Raw genomic sequence first — 11,980 nt, 5'->3', positions numbered from 1 at the left:
AATATTTCTCTATAAAAATGAAAACTTTCCTAAAATAGAATTTTAAGAATTTTATTTATAAAATACCACTATTGATAAAAAAATCTAAAACAATACTCATCTATCAACAAAAATTCTTGTTATCCTATTTTCTAATTCACAATCCCAAATCTAAAATATTTCTCTATAAAAATGAAAACTTTCCAGAAATAGAATTTTTGAGAATTTTATTTTAAAAATACAACCTATCACCCAAAAATCTAAAACAATACTTATATATCAACAAAAATTCTTGTTATCCTAATTTCTAAATCACAATCCAAAGGTATAAATATTTCTTTATAAATTGACAACTTTCCTAAAATAGAATTTTTAAGAATTTTATTTATAAAATACCATCTATTGATAAAAAAATCTAAAAAAATACTCATCTATCAACAAAAATTCTTGTTATCCTATTTTCTAATTCACAATCCCAAATCTAAAATATTTCTCTATAAAAATGAAAACTTTCCAGAAATAGAATTTATGAGAATTTTATTTTAAAAATACAACCTATCACCCAAAAAATCTAAAACAATACTCATATATCAACAAAAATTCTTGTTATCCTAATTTCTAAATCACAATCCCAAAGGTCTAATATTTCTCTATAAAATTGACAACTTTCCTAAAGTAGAATTTTAAAGAATTTTATTTTTAAAATACCACGTATTGATAAAAAAATTTAAAACAATACTCATGTATCAACAAAAATTTCTTGTTGTCCTATTTTCTAATTCACAATCCCAAATCTAAAATATTTCTCTATAAAAATGAAAACTTTCCTAAAATAGAATATTTAAGAATTTTATTTATAAAATACCATCTATTGATAAAAAAATCTAAAAAAATACTCATCTATAAACACAAATTCTTGTTATCCTATTTTCTAATTCACAATCCCAAATCTAAAATATTTCTCTATAAAAATGAAAACTTTCCAGAAATAGATTTTTTGAGAATTTTATTTTAAAAATACAACCTATCACCCAAAAAATCTAAAACAATATTTATCTATCAACAAAAATTCTTGTTATCCTAATTTCTGAATCACAATCCCAAAGGTATAATGTTTCTCTATAAAATTGACAACTTTCCTAAAATAGAATTTTTAAAAATTTTATTTATAAAATACCACGTATTGATAAAAAAATCTAAAACAATACTCATCAATCAACAAAAATTCTTGTTATCCTATTTTCTAATTCACAATCCCAAATCTAAAATATTTCTCTATAAAAATGAAAACTTTCCAAAAATAGAATTTTTGAGAATTTAATTTGAAAAATACAACCTATCACCCAAAAATCTAAAACAATACTAATATATCAACAAAAATTCTTGTTATCCTAATTTCTAAATCACAATCCCAAAGGTATAATATTTCTCTATAAAATTGACAACTTTCTTAAAATAGAATTTTTAAGAATTTTATTTATAAAATACCACGTATTGATAAAAAAAATCTAAAATAATGCTCATATATCAACAAAAATTCTTGTTATCCTATTTTCTAACTCACAATCCCAAATCTTAAATATTTCTGTATAAAAATGATAACTTTCCATAAATAGAATTTTTGAGAATTTTATTTTTAAAATACAACCTATCACCCAAAAAATCTAAAACAATACTCATATATCAACAAAAATTCTTGTTATCCTAAATCCTAAATCACAGTCCCAAATCTACAATATTTACCAATAAAAATGAAATTTTCCTAAAATAGAATTTTTAAGAATTTTATTTATAAAATACCACGTATTGATAAAAAAAATCTAAAACAATACTCATCTATCAACAAAAATTCTTGTTATCCTATTTTCTAATTCACAATCCCAAATCTAAAACATTTCTCTATAAAAACGAAAACTTTCCAGAAATAAATTTTTGAGAATTTTATTTTAAAAAATACAACCTATCACCCAAAAAATCTAAAACAATACTCATATATCAACAAAAATTCTTGTAATCTTAATTTCTAAATCACAATCCTAAAGGTATAATATTTCTTTATAAAATTGACAACTTTCCTAAAATAGAATTTAAAAGAATTATATTTATAAAATACCACGTATTGATAAAAAAATCTAAAACAATACTCATGTATCAACAAAATTTCTTGTTGTCCTATTTTCTAATTCACAATCCCAAATCTAAAATATTTCTCTATAAAAATGAAAACTTTCCTAAAATAGAATATTTAAGAATTTTATTTATAAAATACCATCTATTGATAAAAAAATCTAAAAAAATACTCATCTATAAACACAAATTCTTGTTATCCTATTTTCTAATTCACAATCCCAAATCTAAAATATTTCTCTATAAAAATGAAAACTTTCCAGAAATAGATTTTTGAGAATTTTATTTTAAAAATACAACCTATCACCCAAAAAATCTAAAACAATATTTATCTATCAACAAAAATTCTTGTTATCCTAATTTCGAATCACAATCCCAAAGTCTATAATGTTTCTCTATAAAATTGACAACTTTCCTAAAATAGAATTTTTAAAAATTTTATTATAAAATACCACGTATTGATAAAAAAAATCTAAAACAATACTCATCAATCAACAAAAATTCTTGTTATCCTATTTTCTAATTCACAATCCCAAATCTAAAATATTTCTCTATAAAAATGAAAACTTTCCAAAAATAGAATTTTGAGAATTTATTGAAAAATACAACCTATCACCCAAAAAATCTAAAACAATACTATATATCAACAAAAATTTTGTTATCCTAATTTCTAAATCACAATCCCAAAGGTATAATATTTCTCTATAAAATTGACAACTTTTCTAAAATAGAATTTTTAAGAATTTTATTTATAAAATACCACGTATTGATAAAAAAATCTAAAATAATACTCATCTATCAACAAAAATTCTTGTTATCCTATTTTCTAACTCACAATCCCAAATCTAAAATATTTCTGTATAAAAATGAAAACTTTCCATAAATAGAAATTTGAGAATTTTATTTTAAAAAATACAACCTATCACCAAAATCTAAAACAATACTTATATATCAACAAAAATTCTTGTTATCCTAATTCCTAAATCACAATCCCAAATCTACAATATTTCTCTATAAATTGAAAACTTTCCTAAAATAGAATTTTTAAGAATTTTATTTATAAAATACCACGTATAGAAAAAAAATCTAAAACAATACTCATCTATCAACAAAAATTCTTGTAATCCTATTTTCTAATTCACAATCCCAAATCTAAAATATTTCTCTATAAAAACGAAAATTTACCAGAAATAGAATTTTTGAGAATTTTATTTTAAAAATACAACCTTTCACCCAAAAAATCTAAAACAATACCTATATATCAACAAAAATTCTTTTTATCCTAATTTCTAAATCACAATCCCAAAGGTATAATATTTCTCTATAAAATTGACAACTTTCCTAAAATAGAATTTTTAAGAATTTTATTTATAAAATACCACGTATTGATAAAAAAAATCTAAAACAGTACTCATCTATCAACAAAAATTCTTGTTATCCTATTTTCTAATTCACAATCCCAAATCTAAAATATTTTCTATAAAAAATGAAAACTTTCCATAAAATAGAATTTTTGAGAATTTTATTTTTAAAATACAACCTATCACCCAAAAAATCTAAAACAATACTCATATATCAACAAAAATTCTTGTTATCCTAAATCCTAAATCACAGTGCCAAATCATGAATATATACCAATAAAAATGAAATTTTCCTAAAATAGAATTTTTAAGAATTTTATTTATAAAATACCACGTATTGATAAAAAAAATCTAAAACAATACTCATCTATCAACAAAAATTCTTGTTATCCTATTTTCTAATTCACAATCCCAAATCTAAAATATTTCTCTATAAATGAAAAACTTTCCAAAAATAGAATTTTTGAGAATTTTATTTTAAAATACAGCCTATCACAAAAAATCTAAAACAATACTCATATATCAACAAAAATTCTTGTATCCTATTTTCTAATCACAATCCAAATCTAAAATATTTCTCTATAAAAATGAAAACTTTCCAAAAATAGAATTTTTGAAGAATTTTATTTAAAATACACCTATCACCCAAAAAATCTAAAACAATACTCATATATCAACAAAAATTCTTGTTATCATATTTTCTAAATCACAGTCTCAAATCTACAATATTTACCAATAAAAATGAAAACTTTCCTAAAATAGAATTTTTAAGAATTTTATTTTTAAAATACCACCTATTGATAAAAAAAAATCTAAAACAATACTCATCTATCAACAACAATTCTTGTTATCCTATTTTCCAATTCATAATCCCAAATCTAAAATATTTTGTATAAAAATGAAAACTTTCCATGAATAGAATTTGTGAGACTTTTATTTAAAAAATACAACCTATCATCCAAAAATTCTAAAACAATACTCATATATTAACAAAAATTCTTGTTATCCTAATTTCTAAATCACAGTTTCAAATCTACAATATTTCTTTATAAATTGACAACTTTCCGAGAATAGAATTTTTAAGAATTTTATTTATAAAATACCACGTATTGATAAAAAAATCTAAAACAATACTCATCTATCAACAAAAATTCTTGTTATCCTATTTTCTAATTCACAATCCCAAATCTAAAACATTTCTCTATAAAAAAGAAAACTTTCCAGAAATAGATTTTTGAGAATTTTATTTAAAAAATACAACCTATCTCCCAAAAAATTAAAACAATACTCATATATCAACAAAAATTCTTGTATCCTAATTTCTAAATCACAATCCCAAAGGTATAATATTTCTTATAAAATTGACAACTTTCCTAAAAATAGAATTTTTAAGAATTTTATTTATAAAATACCACGTATAGAAAAAATCTAAAAAAATACTCATGTATCAACAAAATTCTTGTTATCCTATTTTCTAATTCACAATCCCAAATCTTAAAATATTTCTGTATAAAAATGAAAACTTTCCATAAATAGAATTTTTGAGAATTTTATTTTTAAAATACAACCTATCACCCAAAAAATCTAAAACATACTCATATATCAAACAAAAATTCTTGTTATCCTAAATCCTAAATCACAGTGCCCAATCATTGAATATTACCAATAAAATGAAATTTTCCTAAAATAGAATTTTTAAGAATTTTATTATAAAAAATACACGTATTGATAAAAAAAATCTAAAACAATACTCATCTATCAACAAAAATTCTTGTTATCCTATTTTCTAATTCACAATCCCAAATCTAAAATATTTCTCTATAAAAATAAAACTTTCTAAAAATAGAATTTTTGAGAATTTTATTTCAAAATACAGCCTATCACCCAAAAAATCTAAAACAATACCCATATATCAAAAAAATTCTTGTTATCCTATTTCTAAATCACAGTCCCAAATCTACAATATTACCAATAAAAATGAAAACTTCCTAAAATAGAATTTTTAAGAATTTATTTATAAAATACCACTATTGATAAAAAAATCTAAAACAATACTCATCTATCAACAAAATTCTTGTTATCCTATTTTCTAATTCACAATCCCAAATCTAAAACATTTCTCTATAAAAATGAAAACTTTCCAGAAATAAAATTTTTGAGAATTTTATTTAAAAATACAACCTATCACCCAAAAAATCTAAAACAATATACTCATATATCAACAAAAATTCTTTGTAATCTTAATTTCTAAATCACAATCCCTAAAGGTAAATATTCTTTATAAAATGACAACTTTCCTAAAATAGAATTTAAAAGAATTATATTTATAAAATACCACGTATTGATAAAAAAATCTAAAACAATACTCATGTATCAACAAAATTTCTTGTTGTCCTATTTTCTAATTCACAATCCCAAATCTAAAATATTTCTCTATAAAAATGAAAACTTTCCTAAAATAGAATATTTAAGAATTTTATTTATAAAATACCATCTATTGATAAAAAAATCTAAAAAAATACTCATCTATAAACACAAATTCTTGTTATCCTATTTTCTAATTCACAATCCCAAATCTAAAATATTTCTCTATAAAAATGAAAACTTTCCAGAAATAGATTTTTTGAGAATTTTATTTTAAAAATACAACCTATCACCCAAAAAATCTAAAACAATACTTATCTATCAACAAAAATTCTTGTTATCCTAATTTCTGAATCACAATCCCAAAGGTAAAATGTTTCTCTATAAAATGACAACTTTCCTAAAATAGAATTTTTAAAATTTATTTATAAAATACCACGTATTGATAAAAAAATCTAAAACAATACTCATCAATAACAAAAATTCTTGTTATCCTATTTTCTAATTCACAATCCCAAATCTAAAATATTTCTCTATAAAAATGAAAACTTTCCAGAAATAGATTTTTTGAGAATTTTATTTTAAAAATAAACCTATCACCCAAAAAATCTAAAACAATACTTATCTATCAACAAAAATTCTTGTTATCCTAATTTCTGAATCACAATCCCAAAAGTATAATGTTTCTCTATAAAATTGACAACTTCCTAAAAAGAAATTTTTAAAATTTTATTTATTAAATACCACGTATTGATAAAAAAATAAAACAATACTCATCAATCAACAAAATTCTTGTTATCCTATTTTCTAATTCACAATCCCAAATCTAAAATATTTCTCTATAAAAATGGAAAACTTTCCAAAATAGAATTTTGAGAATTTAATTTGAAAAATACAACCTATCACCCAAAAAATCTAAAAACAATACTAATATATCAACAAAAATTCTTGTTATCCTAATTTCTAAATCACAATCCCAAAGGTATAATATTTCTCTATAAAATTGACAACTTTCCTAAAATAGATTTTTAAGAATTTTATTTATAAAATACCACGTATTGATAAAAAAAATCTAAAATAATACTCATATATCACACAAAATTCTTGTTATCCTATTTTCTAACTCACAATCCCAAATCTAAAATATTTCTGTATAAAAAGAAAACTTTCCATATTGAAATTTTGAGAATTTTATTTTAAAAATACAACCTATCACCCAAAAAAATCTAAAACAATACTTATATATCAACAAAATTCTTCTTATCCTAATTTCTAAATCACATCCCAAATCTACAATATTTCTCTATAAAATTGAAAACTTTCCTAAAATAGAATTTTTAAGAATTTTATTTATAAAATACCACGTATAGATAAAAAAATCTAAAACAATACTCATCTATCAACAAAAATTCTTGTAATCCTATTTTCTAATTCACAATCCCAAATCTAAAATATTTCTCTATAAAAACGAAAAATTTCCAGAAATAGAATTTTGAGAATTTTATTTTAAAAATACAACCTTTCACCCAAAAAATCTAAAACAATACCCATATATCAACAAAAATTCTTTTTATCCTAATTTCTAAATCACAATCCCAAAGGTATAATATTTCTCTATAAAATTGACAACTTTCCTAAAATAGAATTTTTAAGAATTTTATTTATAAAATACCACGTATTGATAAAAAAATCTAAAACAGTACTCATCTATCAACAAAAATTCTTGTTATCCTATTTTCTAATTCACAATCCCAAATATAAAATATTTCTCTATAAAAATGAAAACTTTCCATAAATAGAATTTTTGAGAATTTTATTTTTAAAATACAACCTATCACCCAAAAAATCTAAAACAATACTCATATATCAACAAAAATTCTTGTTATCCTAAATCCTAAATCACAGTGCCAAATCATGAATATATACCAATAAAAATGAAATTTTCCTAAAATAGAATTTTTAAGAATTTTATTTATAAAATACCACGTATTGATAAAAAAAATCTAAAACAATACTCATCTATCAACAAAAATTCTTGTTATCCTATTTTCTAATTCACAATCCCAAATCTAAAATATTTCTCTATAAAAATGAAAACTTTCCAAAAATAGAATTTTTGAGAATTTTATTTTAAAAATACAGCCTATCACCCAAAAAATCTAAAACAATACTCATATATCAACAAAAATTCTTGTTATCCTATTTTCTAATTCACAATCCCAAATCTAAAATATTTCTCTATAAAAATGAAAACTTTCCAAAAATAGAATTTTTGAGAATTTTATTTTAAAATACCACTACCCAAAAAAATCTAAAACAATACTCATATATCAACAAAATTCTTGTTATCCTATTTTCTAATCACAATCCCAAATCTAAAATATTTCCTATAAAAATGAAAACTTTCCTAAAATAGAATTTTAAGAATTTTATTTTAAAATACCACTATTGATAAAAAAATCTAAAACAATACTCATCTATCAACAAAAATTCTTGTTATCCTATTTCTAATTCACAATCCCAAATCTAAAATATTTCTCTATAAAAATGAAAACTTTCCAGAAATAGAATTTTTGAGAATTTTATTTAAAAATACAACCTATCATCCAAAAATCTAAAACAATACTCATATATCAACAAAATTCTTGTTATCCTAATTTCTAAATCACAATCCCAAATCTACAATATTCTCTATAAAATTGACAACTTTCCTAAAATAGAATTTTAAGAATTTTATTTATAAAATACCACGTATTGATAAAAAAATCTAAAACAATACTCATCTATCAACAAAAATTCTTGTTATCCTATTTTCTAATTCACAATCCCAAATCTAAAATATTTCTCTATAAAAATGAAAACTTTCCAAAATAGAATTTTTGAGAATTTTATTTTAAAAATACAACCTATCACCCAAAAAATCTAAAACAATACTCATCTATCAACAAAAATTCTTGTTATCCTAATTTCTAAATCACAATCCCAAAGGTATAATATTTCTCTATAAAATTGACAACTTTCCTAAAATAGAATTTTTAAGAATTTTATTTATAAAATACCACGTATTGATAAAAAAATCTAAAACAATACTCATCTATCAACAAAAATTCTTGTTATCCTATTTTCTAATTCACAATCCCAAATCTAAATATTTCTGTATAAAAATGATAACTTTCCATAAATAGAATTTTTGAGAATTTTATTTTTAAAATACAACCTATCACCCAAAAAATCTAAAACAATACTCATATATCAACAAAAATTCTTGTTATCCTAAATCCTAAATCACAGTGCCAAATCATGAATATATACCAATAAAAATGAAATTTTCCTAAAATAGAATTTTTAAGAATTTTATTTATAAAATACCACGTATTGATAAAAAAAATCTAAAACAATACTCATCTATCAACAAAAATTCTTGTTATCCTATTTTCTAATTCACAATCCCAAATCTAAAATATTTCTCTATAAAAATAAAAACTTTCTAAAAATAGAATTTTTGAGAATTTTATTTCAAAAATACAGCCTATCACCCAAAAAATCTAAAACAATACCCATATATCAAAACAAATTCTTGTTATCCTATTTTCTAAATCACAGTCCCAAATCTACAATATTTACCAATAAAAATGAAAACTTTCCTAAAATAGAATTTTTAAGAATTTTATTTATAAAATACCACCTATTGATAAAAAAATCTAAAACAATACTCATCTATCAACAAAAATTCTTGTAATCCTATTTTCTAATTCACAATCCCAAATCTAAAACATTTCTCTATAAAAATGAAAACTTTCCAGAAATAAAATTTTTGAGAATTTTATTTTAAAAATACAACCTATCACCCAAAAAATCTAAAACAATACTCATATATCAACAAAAATTCTTGTAATCTTAATTTCTAAATCACAATCCTAAAGGTATAATATTTCTTTATAAAATTGACAACTTTCCTAAAATAGAATTTAAAAGAATTATATTTATAAAATACCACGTATTGATAAAAAAATCTAAAACAATACTCATGTATCAACAAAAATTTCTTGTTGTCCTATTTTCTAATTCACAATCCCAAATCTAAAATATTTCTCTATAAAAATGAAAACTTTCCTAAAATAGAATATTTAAGAATTTTATTTATAAAATACCATCTATTGATAAAAAAATCTAAAAAAAATACTCATCTATAAACACAAATTCTTGTTATCCTATTTTCTAATTCACAATCCCAAATCTAAAATATTTCTCTATAAAATGAAAACTTTCCAGAAATAGATTTTTTGAGAATTTTATTTTAAAAATACAACCTATCACCCAAAAATCTAAAACAATACTTATCTATCTACAAAAATTCTTGTTATCCTAATTTCTGAATCACAATCCCAAAGGTATAATGTTTCTCTATAAAATTGACAACTTTCCTAAAATAGAATTTTAAAAAATTTTATTTATAAAATACCACGTATTGATAAAAAAATCTAAAACAATACTCATCAATCAACAAAAATTCTTGTTATCCTATTTTCTAATTCACAATCCCAAATCTAAAATATTTCTCTATAAAAATGAAAACTTTCCAAAAATAGAATTTTTGAGAATTTAATTTGAAAAATACAACCTATCACCCAAAAATCTAAAACAATACTAATATATCAACAAAAATTCTTGTTATCCTAATTTCTAAATCACAATCCCAAAGGTATAAATATTTCTCTATAAAATTGACAACTTTCCTAAAATAGAATTTTAAGAAATTTATTTATAAAATACCACGTATTGATAAAAAAATCTAAAATAATACTCATATATCAACAAAAATTCTTGTTATCCTATTTTCTAACTCACAATCCCAAATCTAAAATATTTCTGTATAAAAATGAAAACTTTCCATAAATTGAAATTTTGAGAATTTTATTTAAAAAATACAACCTATCACCCAAAAAATCTAAAACAATACTTATATATCAACAAAAATTCTTCTTATCCTAATTTCTAAATCACAGTCCCAAATCTACAATATTTCTCTATAAAATTTAAAACTTTCCTAAAATAGAATTTTTAAGAATTTTAGTTATAAAATACCACGTATAGATAAAAAAATCTAAAACAATACTCATCTATCAACAAAAATTCTTGTAATCCTATTTTCTAATTCACAATCCCAAATCTAAAATATTTCTCTATAAAAACGAAAACTTACCAGAAATAGAATTTTTGAGAATTTTATTTTAAAAATACAACCTTTCACCCAAAAAATCTAAAACAATACCCATATATCAACAAAAATTCTTTTTATCCTAATTTCTAAATCACAATCCCAAAGGTATAATATTTCTCTATAAAATTGACAACTTTCCTAAAATAGAATTTTTAAGAATTTTATTTATAAAATACCACGTATTGATAAAAAAATCTAAAACAGTACTCATCTATCAACAAAAATTCTTGTTATCCTATTTTCTAATTCACAATCCCAAATATAAAATATTTCTCTATAAAAATGAAAACTTTCCATAAATAGAATTTTTGAGAATTTTATTTTAAAATACAACCTATCACCCAAAAATCTAAAACAATACTCATATATCAACAAAAATTCTTGTTATCCTAAATCCTAAATCACAGTGCCAAATCATGAATATATACCAATAAAAATGAAATTTTCCTAAAATAGAATTTTTAAGAATTTTATTTATAAAATACCACGTATTGATAAAAAAAATCTAAAACAATACTCATCTATCAACAAAAATTCTTGTTATCCTATTTTCTAATTCACAATCCCAAATCTAAAATATTTCTCTATAAAAATGAAAACTTTCCAAAAATAGAATTTTTGAGAATTTAATTTGAAAAATACAACCTATCACCCAAAAAATCTAAAACAATACTAATATATCAACAAAAATTCTTGTTATCCTAATTTATAAATCACAATCCAAAGGTAAAATATTTCTCTATAAAATTGACAACTTTCCTAAAATAGAATTTAAAAAATTTTATTTATAAAATACCACGTATTGATAAAAAAATCTAAAACAATACTCATCTATCAACAAAATTCTTGTTATCCTATTTTCTAATTCACAATCCCAAATCTAAAATATTTCTCTATAAAAATGAAAACTTTCCAAAATAGAATTTTG

General features: G+C 21.0%; 2 long non-coding RNA genes across 2 annotated transcripts; one reads left to right on the top strand and one right to left on the bottom strand.

Moving 5' to 3' along the window:
• The first annotated feature begins 423 nt into the window (after window positions 1-423).
• LOC117129934 lies at window positions 424-1,321 on the top strand. Its single transcript, XR_004453443.1, has 2 exons — window positions 424-616; window positions 1,086-1,321. It is a non-coding gene; the product is annotated as an uncharacterized LOC117129934 (long non-coding RNA).
• Window positions 1,322-6,477: 5,156 nt separating this feature from the next.
• On the bottom strand, window positions 6,478-6,899 carry LOC117129933. Its single transcript, XR_004453442.1, has 2 exons — window positions 6,840-6,899; window positions 6,478-6,686 (listed from the first exon to the last, which is right to left on the bottom strand). It is a non-coding gene; the product is annotated as an uncharacterized LOC117129933 (long non-coding RNA).
• Window positions 6,900-11,980: the final 5,081 nt, after the last annotated feature.

This window comes from Brassica rapa, unplaced genomic scaffold (genome assembly GCF_000309985.2).
Source record: "Brassica rapa cultivar Chiifu-401-42 unplaced genomic scaffold, CAAS_Brap_v3.01 Scaffold0257, whole genome shotgun sequence".
Classification (NCBI taxonomy): Eukaryota; Viridiplantae; Streptophyta; class Magnoliopsida; order Brassicales; family Brassicaceae; genus Brassica; species Brassica rapa.
Note: the sequence above shows the minus strand (reverse complement) of the source record. Positions and strands in the feature narration are given on the sequence as shown.